The following is a 14,523-nucleotide window of genomic DNA, read 5'->3' as shown; positions in this document are numbered from 1 at the left end:
GGGTCTTCATTGCTAAGCACAGACTTTTCTCTAGTTGCTGCTAGTGGGGGCTACTCTCCACTTGCAGTGCGTGGGCTTCTCATTGCAGAGGCTCCTCTTGTGGAGCACAGGCTCTCGGGTGCATGGGCTTCAATAGTTAATGACACATGGGCTTAGTTGCCCTGTGACGTGTGGAACTGTCCCACAGCAGGGATCAAACCTGCGTCCCTTGCATTGGCAAGTGGATTCTTAACCACTAGAACACCAGCGAAGTCCTAGAAGATCTTTAGAATACTTTTATTCTCTACTCTCCAAAACATCCTCTCCTTTCCAAGGATTTGCTAATAGTTTAAACCAATGATGTCCAAAAAAATTTTCTGCAATATTGGAAATGTTCTATACCCAATGTCCAGGACAGCAGCCACTACCCATGTGTGGCCATGAAACACGTGAGAAGTGTCTAGTGCAACTGAAGAACTGCATATTTGGTTGTATTTAATTTTAATGAATTTAAATGTAAAAAGCCACCTATATGACTAGTGGCTACCCCACTGGACACTGCAGACTTTATTTCATTTCTGACTTAATAAGTTTTTCCTTATAGAATGGCTTTGTTTCAAGAATTCCTACTTTAAAAATTACCAATTACATGTAAATCCATGGCTGATTCATGTCAATGTATGACAAAAACCACTACAATATTGCAAAGTAATTAGCCTCCAACTAATAAAAATAAATGAAAAAAATAATAAATCTGAAAAAAAAATTTACCAATTATTAATCACATCATCATTCATTTAGATTTAGCTACATGTAATTTCTTCACGACCCAGGTCGTGATGAGTCGGACATGACTGAGCAACTTCACTTTCACGTTCATGCATTGGAGAAGGAAACGGCAACCCACTCCAGTGTTCTTGCCTGGTCCCTGGAGAATCCCAGGAACGGCGGAGCCCGGTGGGCTGCCGTCTACGGGGTTGCACGACTAAAGTGACTTAGCAGCAGCAGCAGCAGCAGTCATTTCTTCTTATATGTCAAATATTCCCTATATATTTTTTCATCCTGTGCCTTGAAATCTCTCTTCTACCCCAGTTTCATTTGGTATGAGTATTTTGTTCAGTCTTTTTTTTTTTCCAGATTTTTTTTATGTGACCATTTTATTGAATTTGTTACAATATTGCTACTGTTTTTTTTTTGTTATTTTGGACACAAAGCATGTGGGATCTTAGCTCTCTGACCAGGGGTCAAACCCACACTCCCTTCATCGGAAGGCAAAGCCCTAATCACTAGACCACCAGGGGAGTCCCTGTTCAGTCTTCATGCACCCCCAAAATTCCCTCATAGAATTAATGATATCTTGACTGGAGCCAAGACATGAATCACAAATCTTTACCCTGGTGATCTGTGGAAGTTTCATGGCCCAGCCTTACAGATGTAAAGACTAATGTTAGTTTATCTTTGAAAGTCATCTCTTCTCACCTGTACAAACCTGTATCATGTCCCCTTTATCCTTGGGTGGCAGGTACAAATCTCAGACTACAAACCAAGGTACATGATAAACAGAATTCTCCTTATCTAACTGAATTGCATTTCTATTTTGAGCCCTCATGTCACTTGGATGGAGGACAAGTCATCTTAGTCAAGACTACGACTCAGTTCTTGAATTGGGGTGGTGATTATGCATGCGGTGCTGAGGCAGGGGAGGGGGAACGCGAGGCAGATTCAGTTCTTGGGGATCTGCCTTGCTGTCCTCCCCCAAGAGGTCTGGACATCAGACACTGTGTCCCCGGACCACACTTAGTCTCCCTCTGGGCCTACCTCCGCCTCTCCAGGTCCTCCTGCCCTCTGAGCCTCATCTTACCACACTCCTGTGCCCATCAGATGCATGCTGCTGAGGCCACAGCTCTCCAGGCGGTGGAAAATATTTGTGGGCACATGGAAGCCGTCCGCTGCTCCTGGGAGCTCTGTGAGGACACATCAGGCCCACCTGCCTGGCCGCGCCCGCCGGACGACTTCTGCTTCCACTCCGGCACCCGTTGTGGAACAAGGAGGTCCAGGCCCTTCCCACCTGCTCATCCGCCCCAGGGGCCAAGGCCTTGGGCTCCCCAGACCTGACTGTCCTCTCTTCTCACTTCCCCTCTGAGTCTCCTCCCTCCCCAGCTCATGGAATCTTTATTTAGTGTGGGGGCCACACAGGGATTGAGTGGCAAAGACTAGATTGATAGCCAGAGGTCCAGACATCCCAGACAGTCTCCTCTCAAGCCTGCAGTGAGCCTTCACAGAGAAGGAAGCAGCTTGCCCTGCGCAGCAGTGCCTGAGAACCCTCCGGGACGGGACTTACCCGCCAGGAAGGAAGGACTCCATAACCCTGGACAAGGTTGAGGCCACCCAGGCAAGAGGTCTGCAGCACAACATCACTCTTCTTGTATGGCTGAATCCTCACTGCAGGCCTGATACCATCACTGCTTGATTCATTAGCCAGGGAGCTGAGAGGACTGCAGCCAGGAAAGAGGAGACGATAAGAGATGAGGAATGTACCCCCAGCTGGTACATAACACATTACCTTTTCTAAAAAACTTTTTACTTTGTATTGGGGTATAGCTGGTTAACAATGTTGTGATAGTTTCAGGTGAACAGCGAAGGGATTCAACCATACATATATATATACATACATGTATCCATTCTCTCCCAAACCCCTCTCCCATCCAGGCTGCCACATAACGCTGAGCAGAATCCCATGTGCTATACATTAGGTCCTATCCAGTTTAAATATAGCAGTCTCACATTACCATTTGAAGAATCAAAGAGAGAAATTCTTCTTTATTCCCATTTTACAGATGGGAAAATTGAGGCTTTGAGAGATTGAGTAACTTGCCCAAGGTCACAGAGCAAATAACTAGAGAAGCTGGATTCAAGTCAGCTTGAACACTGAGCCCCAAACCTCCACACCACACAGTCTCTTCCCCACCAGGCTCATGATGACACCCATTTGGCAGATGAGGGAATGAGGCCAGAGGAGAGAAGTGACTTGCTCAAGATAGTAGAAGAGCTGGACCCAAACCCAAGACTACATGCAGGGCTGTTTAACCTCCGTGCTCCCTGCCTACTTGGAGTCCCAAGCTAACAGGAGTCCTGTCCCGGGGCAGCGGCCATCAGGTGGGCATAGTGCCTTTCCAGTCCAGCTGGCCTCGTGGAGCCACCGGCTGCGTCACACTGACACAGTCAGCAGGAGAATGCCACCAACACCCTGCACTCCCTCAGCTGCCCTGCCAGCGCGTGCCCCATGATGCGCACCTGCAGTTCAGAGAGCGGGCTCCAAGGCCCTGCTGAAGAGACGGCGTGTAGCTCCACCCCCTGGCCATAGCTGATTGGACCAGAAGAAGACACCTGACCCGGGTTGGGCCAATCGGCTTCTCTCCTGGGTTTCCAGTGGCCCCAGTTCTTCCCTCCAGCTGTGGCCATCCTCCAGGCCAGGTCGGGGACAGAAGGATCCGGGGGGCCAGTACAGTGGCCATGACAAGGAGCCTTTCAGGTTTCTACCTGGGGAACATAACTGACCGATGGCTTCAGCAGCTGCACCCTGGGCCTTAAAGACCATTTTACACGTAGGAAAACTGAGGCTCAGAGAAGAGGATGATGTGGGCAAGGGGGGGAGGACCGCCTCAACAGCTGGACATGAGCAGGCGGCTCTCAAACTTCAGTTTGAGAGACAGGGATCCCCCGCAGCCCGGCTCACACAGCATTCCAGCACACCCAGTGGGCCAGCGGGTGCCAGTGCTCACCAGGCCCAGGGCCTATCCCCCCAAAACCCAGATGCAGGGAATTCACTTCTCCCAGGACCCAGGCATCACTACCCCTTCAGCCCCAGAGCCATGGCCCTGTTGGACAGTCCCAGTTCTGGGGCTCTTCCCACACACAGAGGTGAACGTGTGGGCCTGAGGCAGACTGGAAGACTAGCAGAAAGGGATCGTTATACAGACATTATGTCTGGGTTTTATTATTCAGGAATTCATCAGGCACCTACATATGCAGGACACAGTGACCGCAGAATATTCCAGGAACTGCCAGGATTTGGAGATGCCTGGAAATCAGAGACTGAGCATTCACACTCAGAGCTGTGTGACCTTGAGCAAGTTACTTAGCCTCTCTGAGCCTCTGTCTCCTCATCTACAAATGGGTTATATGAGAATTTCATGTTAGCACAAAAACTGACAAAAGCAGACTTCTACAATTAATCAGGACTATTAGTGCCAGGGGGCTTTCCTGGTGGCTCAGTTGGAAAAGAATCTGCCTGCGATGTGGGAGGCCTGGCTTCAATCCCTGGGTCGAGAAGATCCTCCAGAGAAGGGAGTGGCTACCACTCCAGTATTCTTGCCTGGAGAATTCCATGGAGAGAGGAGCCGAGTAGACTACAGTCCACAGTGTCACAGAGTCAGACACGACCGAGGAGCTAATACCTTGGGCTTCCCTGGTGCTCAGACAGTAAAGAATCTGCCTGCAACTGCTGCGCTGAGGACTTCTGTCCTTGAAGGAAAGAGCCGGGCAATGACATGGATCTGATGCTTTATTCTGGGCGCCCAGAGCCCAGCCTCCTACACACAGCACAGCAGCTAGAGCCTGTGCGCTGGGCAGCCATCTGCCTCCTGAAGGGCAGGGTCCAACAGGAGTCTGGCCCAAGGCTCACATCTTTCTCCTCTACCACCAGACCTCCTTCCACAAGAGAAGACTCTTCTGGTTAAAGCCAAGCACTCAGAGGAGATGGAAGACAGGATGGGAGTCAGGGCTCTGCAGCGTGTATGCCAAAGGGGAGGATTCAGTGTTTAGAAGGACTCAGATATGGAGCAGCAATGGAATCAATCCTACCGGAGGGGCTACTCAACTGGACATCTTCAACCTGAGTTACCGAGATAAACACTAATTGTCTGTATACCAGGAGACAGATGTAGTTACTGGAGAGTTCAGTGGAAAGAGAGCTCAGACCCAAATGGAAAAATCCAGGAGGTCTTCCTAGAGGAGGTTGCATTTAGCCAAGTCTTGAAAGATGCTGTGGTGACTAAGGGAGAAGGTAGGACACTCTGGGGAAAAGAACCAGCATGAGCAGAGACTAGGAGATGGGAATGGGTCAGGTAGCTTGCCTGGAGTGGGACAGGAAAGAAGGACAAGAGTGAAAAATGGGGCCATATGGGGGCCATAAGTAACAAGCAGGGGTAAGCTTCTGAAGGCCCAAATGCCCTTGGCCAGGAGTTTGATATCTACCTTGTTCTGCAGAGGAACAAGGATGAGATTTTGAGCACAGGAGTAATGTTCTCAATGTGTATTACTGAAATAGATGCCCCAAGGCATTCTGCAACCCTAGGTGTCCCCAGCAGATGCCAGAAAGTTTTTGCCAGCTTTTGCATTTCCTTTAAATGGTCTCACTTCTCTCTCTCTGCATTTTCATCAGAGATCTAATAAAGCTCTGAATTGTATGTGTCACGAGCCTGTCACACATCCCCTGTGTATCATTCCAATAAAATGGACACTTAGACACACACAAACAAACCCACTCAGAGGGCCATGCAGGTTGCCAAGTCCATTTCTGGGCTGCATGGCCAACATTGGCCACCAGAGGGCGCCTCCAGCATCCCAGTAAAGAAAGCGCCCAGACTGGGCTTAAGAACCCACCCCAGGCAGAAGGGTTGCAGAAGCCAACAAGTTCACCTTCCTCATCTTACATGAAAGGAAACAGAGGCCTAAAGAGCAGGGTGATGTCGTCAAGGGGAGGGAGGAGGGAGTGGCTGCCTCAGCAGCTGGTCGTGAGCAGATGGCTCATAAACTTCCATTTGAAAGTCAATAGGAAGACTTCCGTGATGGTCCAGGAGCTAAGACTCCTGTTCCCAATTCAGGGGGCCGGGGATGGATCCCTGGTCAGGGAAGTAGACCCCACATGCTGCAACTAAGAGTTTGCATGCCACAACTAAGGATCCTGTGTGGCTCAACTAAGACCCGGTACAGCCAAACAAATATTAACAGGAAGGAAAGAAAGAAAGTCAACAGGATTAAGACTGAGAAAGAGATATCCCCTGGGCCAGCACACACCACCACTACTCCAGGAAGGAGTAAGATAGGGACAAGAATTGCAGCCAAACCAAGCACTTGGCTTCCTGGACTGAGAGTCTATGTCATTCTCCTAAGAGTCATTCATTGACTTGCTCTTTCTTCACCTGCTCACTCATCAGGTATCAGCCATGTCAGGGGAGACAGAGAGACACTCAGTTCCATTTCTGACTCCCACTGAGGGCAGACTGGGAGAGGCTGAGGGCCTGAGCAGGCAGGACTCAGGAAGGACGGTCACTGTGTGGCCGGAGAAAGGTCAGGAGGCAGAAAGGACAGCCCGGGAAACGACCGGCTAGGATCAGCCCAAGGTTCTGGCTCGGGTGTCCCAAGGCGGTGGACCCACTCAGGGCCACTCTGTTCACAACTGCTGCATCCCCAGCATCTGGTGGCTTGAGACTGATGAACGAATGAATGAATAGATGAGACCAATGACCAAGTGAAGAAAATGCCTGAACCTTTATCATAGACAAGGGATTGCTGTTCAGTCACTCTGTCATGTCCAACTCTTTGTGACCCCACGGATGGCAGCATGCCGGGCTCTCCTGACTTTCACTGTCTCCCGAGTTTGCTCAAACTCATGTCCGTCGAGTCGGTGATGCCATCCAACCATCTCATCCTCTGTCGCCCCCTTCTCCTCCTGCCCTCGGTGTTTCCCAGCATCAGGGTCTTTTCAAGGGACTGTGTGTGTTAGTCGCTCAGTCGTGTCCAGCTCTTTGCGACCCCATGGACTGTAGCCCACCAGGCTTCTCTGTCCATGGAATTCACCAGGCAAGAACACCAGAGTGGATTGCCGTTCCCTTCTCCAGAGGATCTTTCCAACCTAGGGATCGAACTCTGGTCTCCTGCATTGCAGGCAGATTCTTTACCATGTGAGCCACAGGGAAATCCTATAATTAACTTATATTAATCTATAAATTTCAAGGGATTAATGTCTATTATATAAAGGGCCTCTAGAAATAGAGTAGGAATAAACCAACAACCTCCAAGAAAAATGAGCTAAAAATATTGCCAGACAGTTCACAGAAAAAGAAATGCAAATGGCCCTTAGTCATATGAAAAGATAATCAACCTCAATCAAGTTAAAGAAATGCAAATCAAAATGACTCAGAGATACCGTTTCCTACCTATCAGACTGGCAAAAATCCAAAAGTTTGGCAACACATTCTGCTGCAGAAGTTATGGGGAAACAAGCCCTGTGCAGCTGATGGGAACGCAAAATGGAACAATCCCTTTGCAGGGGAACTGGGCGAAAGCTAGCAAAATCACCATTTATGTTCAAGCTGTGACTTGGGAATTCCACTGCTGGGAACATACTCCATCTTTCTACTATGCCGAAAGATTGAAGTACAGGGCTTTTTACTACAACTCTATTTGTAACAGCAAAGGACTGGAAAGAAGGAAAATGTCCATAAGCAGGGGACTGTGGTTATCAACACAAAGGAGGACTCTGATGATAAAGAGCAGAGGAGCTCTCGACAGACCACTGTGGGAGATATTGCAGGGCAAGATGTAACATGAATCAAACAGGACAGCGGAGAGTGTGGCTGTGTACTCACACTTAACTAACAAAAGAAGGGAGGGATGTGAATATCTGTGTATATCCACGTATTTTATATACACATACACACATATGTGTGTACACGTATATAAATCAATGGAAGGATAAAGCTCAGATATGCAGATGACACCACACTTATGGCAGAAAGCAAAGAGGAACTAAAGAGCCTTTTGATGAAAGTGAAAGAGGAGAGTGAAAAAGCAGGTTTAATACACAACATCCAAAAATCAAAGATCATGGCATCTGGTCCCATCACTTCATGGCAAAGAGATGGGGAAACAATGGAAACAGTGAGAGACTGTATTTTCTTGGGCTCTAAAATCACTGCAGATGGTGACTGCAGCCATGAAATTAAAAGACACTTGCTCCTTGGAAGAAAAATTATGACAAACCTAGATAGCATATTAAAAAGCAGAGACATTACTTTGTTGACAAATGTCCATCTAGTCAAAGATACAGTTTTTCCAGTAGTCATGTATGAATGTGAGAATTGGACCATAAAGAAAGCTGAGTGCCAAAGAATTGATGCTTTTGAATTGTGGTGTTGGAGAAGACTCTTGAGAATCCCTTGGACTGCAAGGAGATCAAACCAGTCAATCATAAAGGAAATCAGTTCTGAATATTCATTAGAAGGACTGATGCTGAAGCTGAAGCTCCAATACTTTAGCCATCTGATGCAAAGAACTGACTCATTGGAAAAGACCCTGATGATGAGAAAGATTGAAGGCAGGAGGAGAAGGGGACGACAGAGGATTAGATGGCTGGATGGCATCACTGACTTTAATGGACATGAGTTTGTGTAGCATCCGGGAGTTGGTGATGGACAGGGAAGCCTGGTATGATGCAGTCCATGGGGTCACAAAGTCAGATATGACTGAGCGACTGAACTGAACCTAACTGAAGGATAAAGCATAATTTTTTTCAAATTAATAATTAGAGGAAGGGGGGATGGGATGAGGAGGGCACAAATGAAAGTTAGACCTTTGTAAATATATTCTGTCTGATAGACTCTGTAACCATAAATAAAATTTTAGATAAATTCATAAAAGCTGAAAAGTAAAATGAAGCAAATAAATCTATACATTGAATTAGTGACATAACCACAAAGAGAAGAACTATCCCAAGTGACTTTCTAGCAAAGTAATTTAAAGACATGTGAACCAATCACAATGTGTGGACCTTATTTGCATCCTGATTCAAACACCCGAGTTGTGAAAAAAAAATAAGTATGACATTCAGGAGACAATCAGGAAAATGTGAGCTCTGACTGGATATATATTAACTGGGATAATGGCATGTTTTACATGTGATAATGGTACCGCGGAAAGGTAATATTGAATATTTATGAATAAAATGATATGACATCTGGGATTTGCTTCAAAAATAATTAGGTCATGGTGGGTGGGGTGAAGAAACATGATCTAAGGATGATAAGGAGGTAGTTGCTGAAGGTTGCTGATGAGTAAGTGGAGGTTCAGTAAAGTACTGTTCTTTCTACTTTCTTTAGGTGTTGGAAATTTTCATAATGAAACATTAAAAAAAAAAAAACCTGGCACTTGGTAACAATGTGGAACAATTGAAACTTGTACATTACTGGTTTTAATGTAGTCTGGAAGCTTCTTATGACAAACTTAACCCATGCACGATCCAACAGTCCCACTTCTGGATATTTACCTAGAGAAATGGAAACTTCAGTTCAGTTCAGTCGCTCAGTCATGTCCAGCTCTTTGTGACCCCATGAAAACTTACATTTGAGAGATGGTTTCAGTTAGGAACAGATTTCCTGCTGGCATTTGTCAAGATGTGCAAGTTAGAGTTTAGACTTTAGAAGGTTATTATTATTTTGAAAATAGTACAGCCATTCCAGATAACAGTCTGGCAGATTCCTATAACGCTAAACATACACTTATGACTCAGTAATCCCACTTCGAGGTATCGTCCCCAGAAAAATGAAAATTCCTTTTTGCACAAAAACCTACACGTGAATGTTTGCAGGTGGCATTATTCATAACTGCCAAACACTGGACACAGTCCAAATGTTCATTAGCCGACGAATAGATAAATGTGTGCTCTGTCACTTCAGTCGTGTCTGATTCTTTATGACTCTGTGGACTGTAGCCCATCAGACTCCTCTGTCCATGGGATTTTCCAGGCAGGAATACTGGAGTGGGTTGTCATTTCTTTCTCCGAAGGATCTTCCCAATCCAGGGATCAAACCTGAATCTTCTGCATCTCTTGCATCTCAGGCTGATTCTTTACTGCCGAGCCACTGAGGAAGCCCAAATAAATTACCTATAATCTATACAACCCTGAATCTATACAATTCATACGGAAATAAAACTCACTGGGCAATAAAACGGAACCAAGTACAAATACATGGAAGAACTCAGATGACTCATAAGCTTTTATGCTGAGTAAAAGAAGCCAGATTCAAAAGGTTACCTGCTGTATGATTCCATTTACATGGCATTCTGGAAAAGGCAAAAGTATACGGACAAAAAATAGATCAGAGGCTGTCAGGGGCTGGGATGGGGAGGAAGTGCTGATGACAAAGGCGCAGGAAGGAAGTACTGATGGAAATATTCAATAGCTTGATTATGGTGGTGTTTACACCACCGTTGAACATTTGTCAAACCTCACACAATAAAGAGGGATGAGTTTACAATATGTAAATCATACCTCAGTAAATTCTGCCCCCAACAAACAAAAACCTGACGCTTGGTAGATGATCAATTAAATGTTGATTGAAAGTCGGATGGATGAGTGAACAAACAGAAGCCAGTAAGAGGAGTAGCTGAGAGCAGGAATGTGCCTGTTTGAGCAGGAGGGTGGGGGACCTCTGGGAGCCCTGAGTGGGGGTGACCAGGGGCAGCAGGACATTCAGGGTGGAGTCCCCAAGATCACAGGTCCTTGGACATCAGCTAGCCTCTACTCCCCTCCCTCTCTTGACCCTGCCCCTCCCCACAGTGAATGCCCAGGCCCTGGCCACTGCCTCCAGGAACAGTAGCTTCAACCCAAACACGCTCACTCTTGGCAGGACTCAGTCTCGCTGCGGCCTAAGTTCAAGTTCCTTTGGGTTCTGAGATAGGTGGGTGCACAGAGCGAACCCAAAGCTGCCTCCCCACCAGGTCCTTCCCATCCTTCCTATGTCCTGCCTGAACCTCAGGAAACAGAGGCTCCATCCTTCTGCGTTAGACATGGAGTGCTACCCACAAGCTTGACGGAGAGCAGAGCCCAGAGCCGCCTCTCCCCACTCACTGCCACAGTCATGGTCCACAGGAGCCTTGACCCAGGGCTTGGGAACTCTGGGGGAGACAACATCTCTCCCCTGAAAGGCTGGCAGTGTAATCTGATTGGAGAACACAGATCTATCCCACAAAGAGCTCTCAGGTTGATGGAAACCCAGATACGCTCTTGTGATTCTCACACTTGACAGCCTCCCTAGGTTAAGCCTGTACCAAATCCTAGTTTCTTGAGGATGGAGTTACAAAAGGCAAAAGTGCTTTGACTATTGTTGAACATGAGGAGCAAGGAGGGACAAGGTGGGTCGACTTGTGAGGAGAAGGTCCAGATGTGGTAACCATGGGAGGTGTTGACTTAAAGGGGAAAGAAAACTTTGCAGAAAGTTTTGCAGGGTGAGTCAACGTTGTTGAAAAGCTGTAGGGGGAGCTAGAAGAACGTGAGCATCCGTGGGCAGCTCTGGGAGTAACTCAAGCTTTGGGGAACTTTCAGGAAGTTTCAAAACACAGTGTCCCTGGAGGCATGTGTGGCACTTCACCTATTAAAAACCAATCATCTTACCTTTGTCCCACAATTATTAGAAAGATCAAGTGTTACTACCTAGGTGAAACTAAGACAAAGGAGTTGTTTGGGGAAGAAAACAAAAGGCTGCCAGGAGCCAGGACAACCAAACCGCACTGGGTTAGGTGTTTTGAGCCAGTTCCTTGCAGTGTAGTGGGCGGAGTGCAGGGAGTCAGAGAAATCTGGTCTCAGTCCTGTCTCCACCAGGGTGGGGCTGTGCGGCTCCCTGCAGGTCACTGCTCTCTGGGCATCAGTTTCCACATCTGTAAAATGGGCATAATACCGCACTCAGTTGCTGTGAGGATGAAATGAGAGAAACATGTTGGTGTATCCGGTGCCCATGAAGTCCGGCCCCCGGCAGGACTCAGGGAGTGAAGGTGATTTGGAATAGGAAGGTCAGCCAGCCTCCCAGTGTCACCGTGAAGAGGCTAGGAGGGGCTCAGGCTTCAGGAGGTGCTGAGGCGGCAGAGTGGCTAGAATCTGGGTCACACTGGTGAAACTCGGCCTGCTGAGGAGGACTCTGCCTGGGGGTGGGACCTCAAAAACCACGGGGGCACCTGGGCAGCAACACTGAGCATTTGGGCTTGGACTCAAGCCCTGGTTGTATTGCCTACAAACTAGGGGATCCTAGTCAAGTGTCTCTATTTCTCTGTACCTCACTTTCCTCTTCTGGAAAGTGGGGATACTATGCCTGCATCACAGAGGTCAAAGTGTGGGTGGCTGGGTCCACAGTTAGCATGTTCCCAGCAGCCTGTCCCCAAGTCCACCTTTGCCCCTCAACTCTCCCCATCTGGGGGACTTAGGGTGAGCAGAATCTGAATGGAGGGGAGAAGGCAGAAGCCCTACATGACCAGACCCAGAGAGGGGAAGGAACCCCTGCGAAATCTCCCAGCATGTTAGACGTAAGCCCGGGTGCTTCCTGGAGGGGGTAGCCTTCTGAGAGCAAAAAGCCTCCCTGAACTTTCAAGGGGTTTTGATGTCTGAATCTGTGTCCCTGTCTCTCACCCTGTGACTTCCCAGTGCTTCCCTCACATTCACCAGGAGTGTCTGCCTTTCCCCAGTTTGCAGGGAGTGACCATCTGTGAGGGCCTCGGGAACCTCAGTTGCAGACACAGCACCATCCTGTTCTCAAGAGACCAGAAAGAGGAGAGGCTTCGGGCTGCTGTGAGGTCTGGGGAGAAGGCAGGAACTTCCAAAAGCGAGTCCATGCCAGCGTCCCCAGGCCCCAGCCTGAGGAGCATCGCACTAGGAGTGCACGCAAGCGGGAGGGTGGGAGGCAGGAGGCCTGAGGAGGAAAACACGAGAAGGCCTTAGAAAGATGACCAGGGAACTAACTGCTGAGCCATGGGTTTCATGAGGTCAGGGGCCTCCTCTCTCTTAATAGCTTGAGGTCTGGGGGCAAATTCCTGGTGGTTCCTGCTTCAAAATATACCCAGGCCTTATCTTTCAGTGAGATATACTGACATATTTATGGATGAAATAACATGATATCTGGGATTTGTTTCAAAATAACCCAGTTGTCAAGAGGGGTGAAAGGTCTGTGTGAAACGAAATTGGCTGTGAGCTGATGATGGTTAAAGTGGGTGATGGGGCCATGGGAGCTCCTTGCATTATCTTTGTTACTTCTGTATGTGTTTGACATTTTCCGTAACAAAAAGTTCCTGCGTCCAGAATCAGCCATTTCTCTCTAGCTCCAAAATCACTGCCCTGCAGCCAGCCGTTGCATGGATGCAATCTCCTCACAGGTCTGCCTGCTTCGGTCAGGCCCCTCCAGCCTATTCTCAACACCACCACCAGAGGGAGCCCGTTACAACGTGAGGTCCCTGCTCAAACCCTCCCGCGGCCCCATCTCACTCAGAGAACCCCGGCCTCCCAGTCCACGCTCCGTCTCACCCTGCTACCTCTCATGCTCCTCTCCAGTCTCCCACCGTCTCCCTCATGACCCCGAGGGCCCTATGTGCTGAGGGAGATTTGAGGGAAGGTCTGATTTAACCAGACTTCAGAGGGGATCCTAGGTGGCGCAGTGGTGAAGAATCTGCCTGCCAATGCAGGAGATGCAAGTTTGATCCCTGGGTTGGGAAGATTCACTGGAAGAGGAATTGGCGACCCACTCCATTATTCTCGCCTGGGAAATTCCATGGACAGAGAAGCCTGGTGGGCTACAGTCAGTCCCTGGGTTACAAAGAGTCAGGCACGACTGAGTACAGGGCCCAGTACATGCAGACATGCAGACAGCATCCACCCATGACACTCAAACATTACAAACTTGCAGAGGACACAATTATACATTTAAAAAAGTATTTGTTGTTTTCTGAAATTCAAATCCAACTGGGCATCCTGTATTATATCAGGCAGCCCTATCTGTAACAGACTATGAGCTAGTCCTACCAAGAGAATCATGTTGTCATCTTAATGTCTCCAATGCTCAGCACACAAAGGTGCCCCCTCCTAGCAGATAGTTGCAGAAAAGCACCCTCTGGGCTGATGAAGCTCATGCCCAGTTGCAAGGTTTCAGGTCCATTTACTTCAGTGGCAAGGTGTCCTTTAGCAGTGCACAACCTGCCCGACCATACATGGCGGCCCTGCAGGAAGCCAGAGAAACAGGTGCTTCCAGAATGAAAGCAACTGAAACTGGCCTCCCAGCAATTTCTCTCCCCTAAAATGGGCAGGGACCAGGAGGGAGTGGCAATGCCAAGGCCTGGACTGGCAGCCCCCTCTGAGCACTTTTGGATTCGAGCCCATCTGGGATGGCTCTGAACTCTTGTCTTGCCCCACGGTGGTGGGTAGAGGAGGGCCCAATGCCAGACGCCAGCTGCCCCCGTGGCTGGAGGGTGCCCACTTGGAACCATTCCAAGTAAACATTTGACCAGCTCAGCCCCGGCCATCATCCCACGCCAACACTTGGCCCTTGTTCCTGGACAGGCCGCCCTGTGTCCTGTCCTTTGTGGCTGACATTTTCAGCCGGGCCCTGCAGGGGCTGGGGTGACCCGGTGCCCCATCCCCATTCTGCAGACAGGCTCCAGGGAGGTGGTCCCTGCGGCAGTGAGGACTTGGCGGAGGAGTCCCGGCAGACGGGCTGTCGCCAGGCC

The 14,523-nt window shown here is 48.5% G+C and overlaps 1 long non-coding RNA gene across 4 annotated transcripts in view; it reads right to left on the bottom strand.

Moving 5' to 3' along the window:
* Positions 1-14,523, bottom strand: part of LOC139035556 (uncharacterized) — a 58,514-nt gene that overhangs the window by 36,595 nt on the left and 7,396 nt on the right. For 3 of the 4 annotated variants that reach the window (XR_011488148.1, XR_011488151.1, XR_011488150.1), the window contains 2 exons: positions 9,228-9,307; positions 2,321-2,474 (listed from right to left, as the gene is read on the bottom strand). This is a non-coding gene — a long non-coding RNA (uncharacterized lncRNA). The remainder of the gene's footprint in view (positions 1-2,320; positions 2,475-9,227; positions 9,308-14,523) is intronic. The other variant, XR_011488149.1, reaches the window with a different exon arrangement.

The sequence above is a fragment of the Odocoileus virginianus genome, chromosome 6 (genome assembly GCF_023699985.2).
Source record: "Odocoileus virginianus isolate 20LAN1187 ecotype Illinois chromosome 6, Ovbor_1.2, whole genome shotgun sequence".
NCBI lineage: Eukaryota > Metazoa > Chordata > Mammalia > Artiodactyla > Cervidae > Odocoileus > Odocoileus virginianus.
The sequence above is the reverse complement of the archived record's forward strand: the minus strand, read 5'-3'. Positions and strand labels throughout refer to the sequence as shown.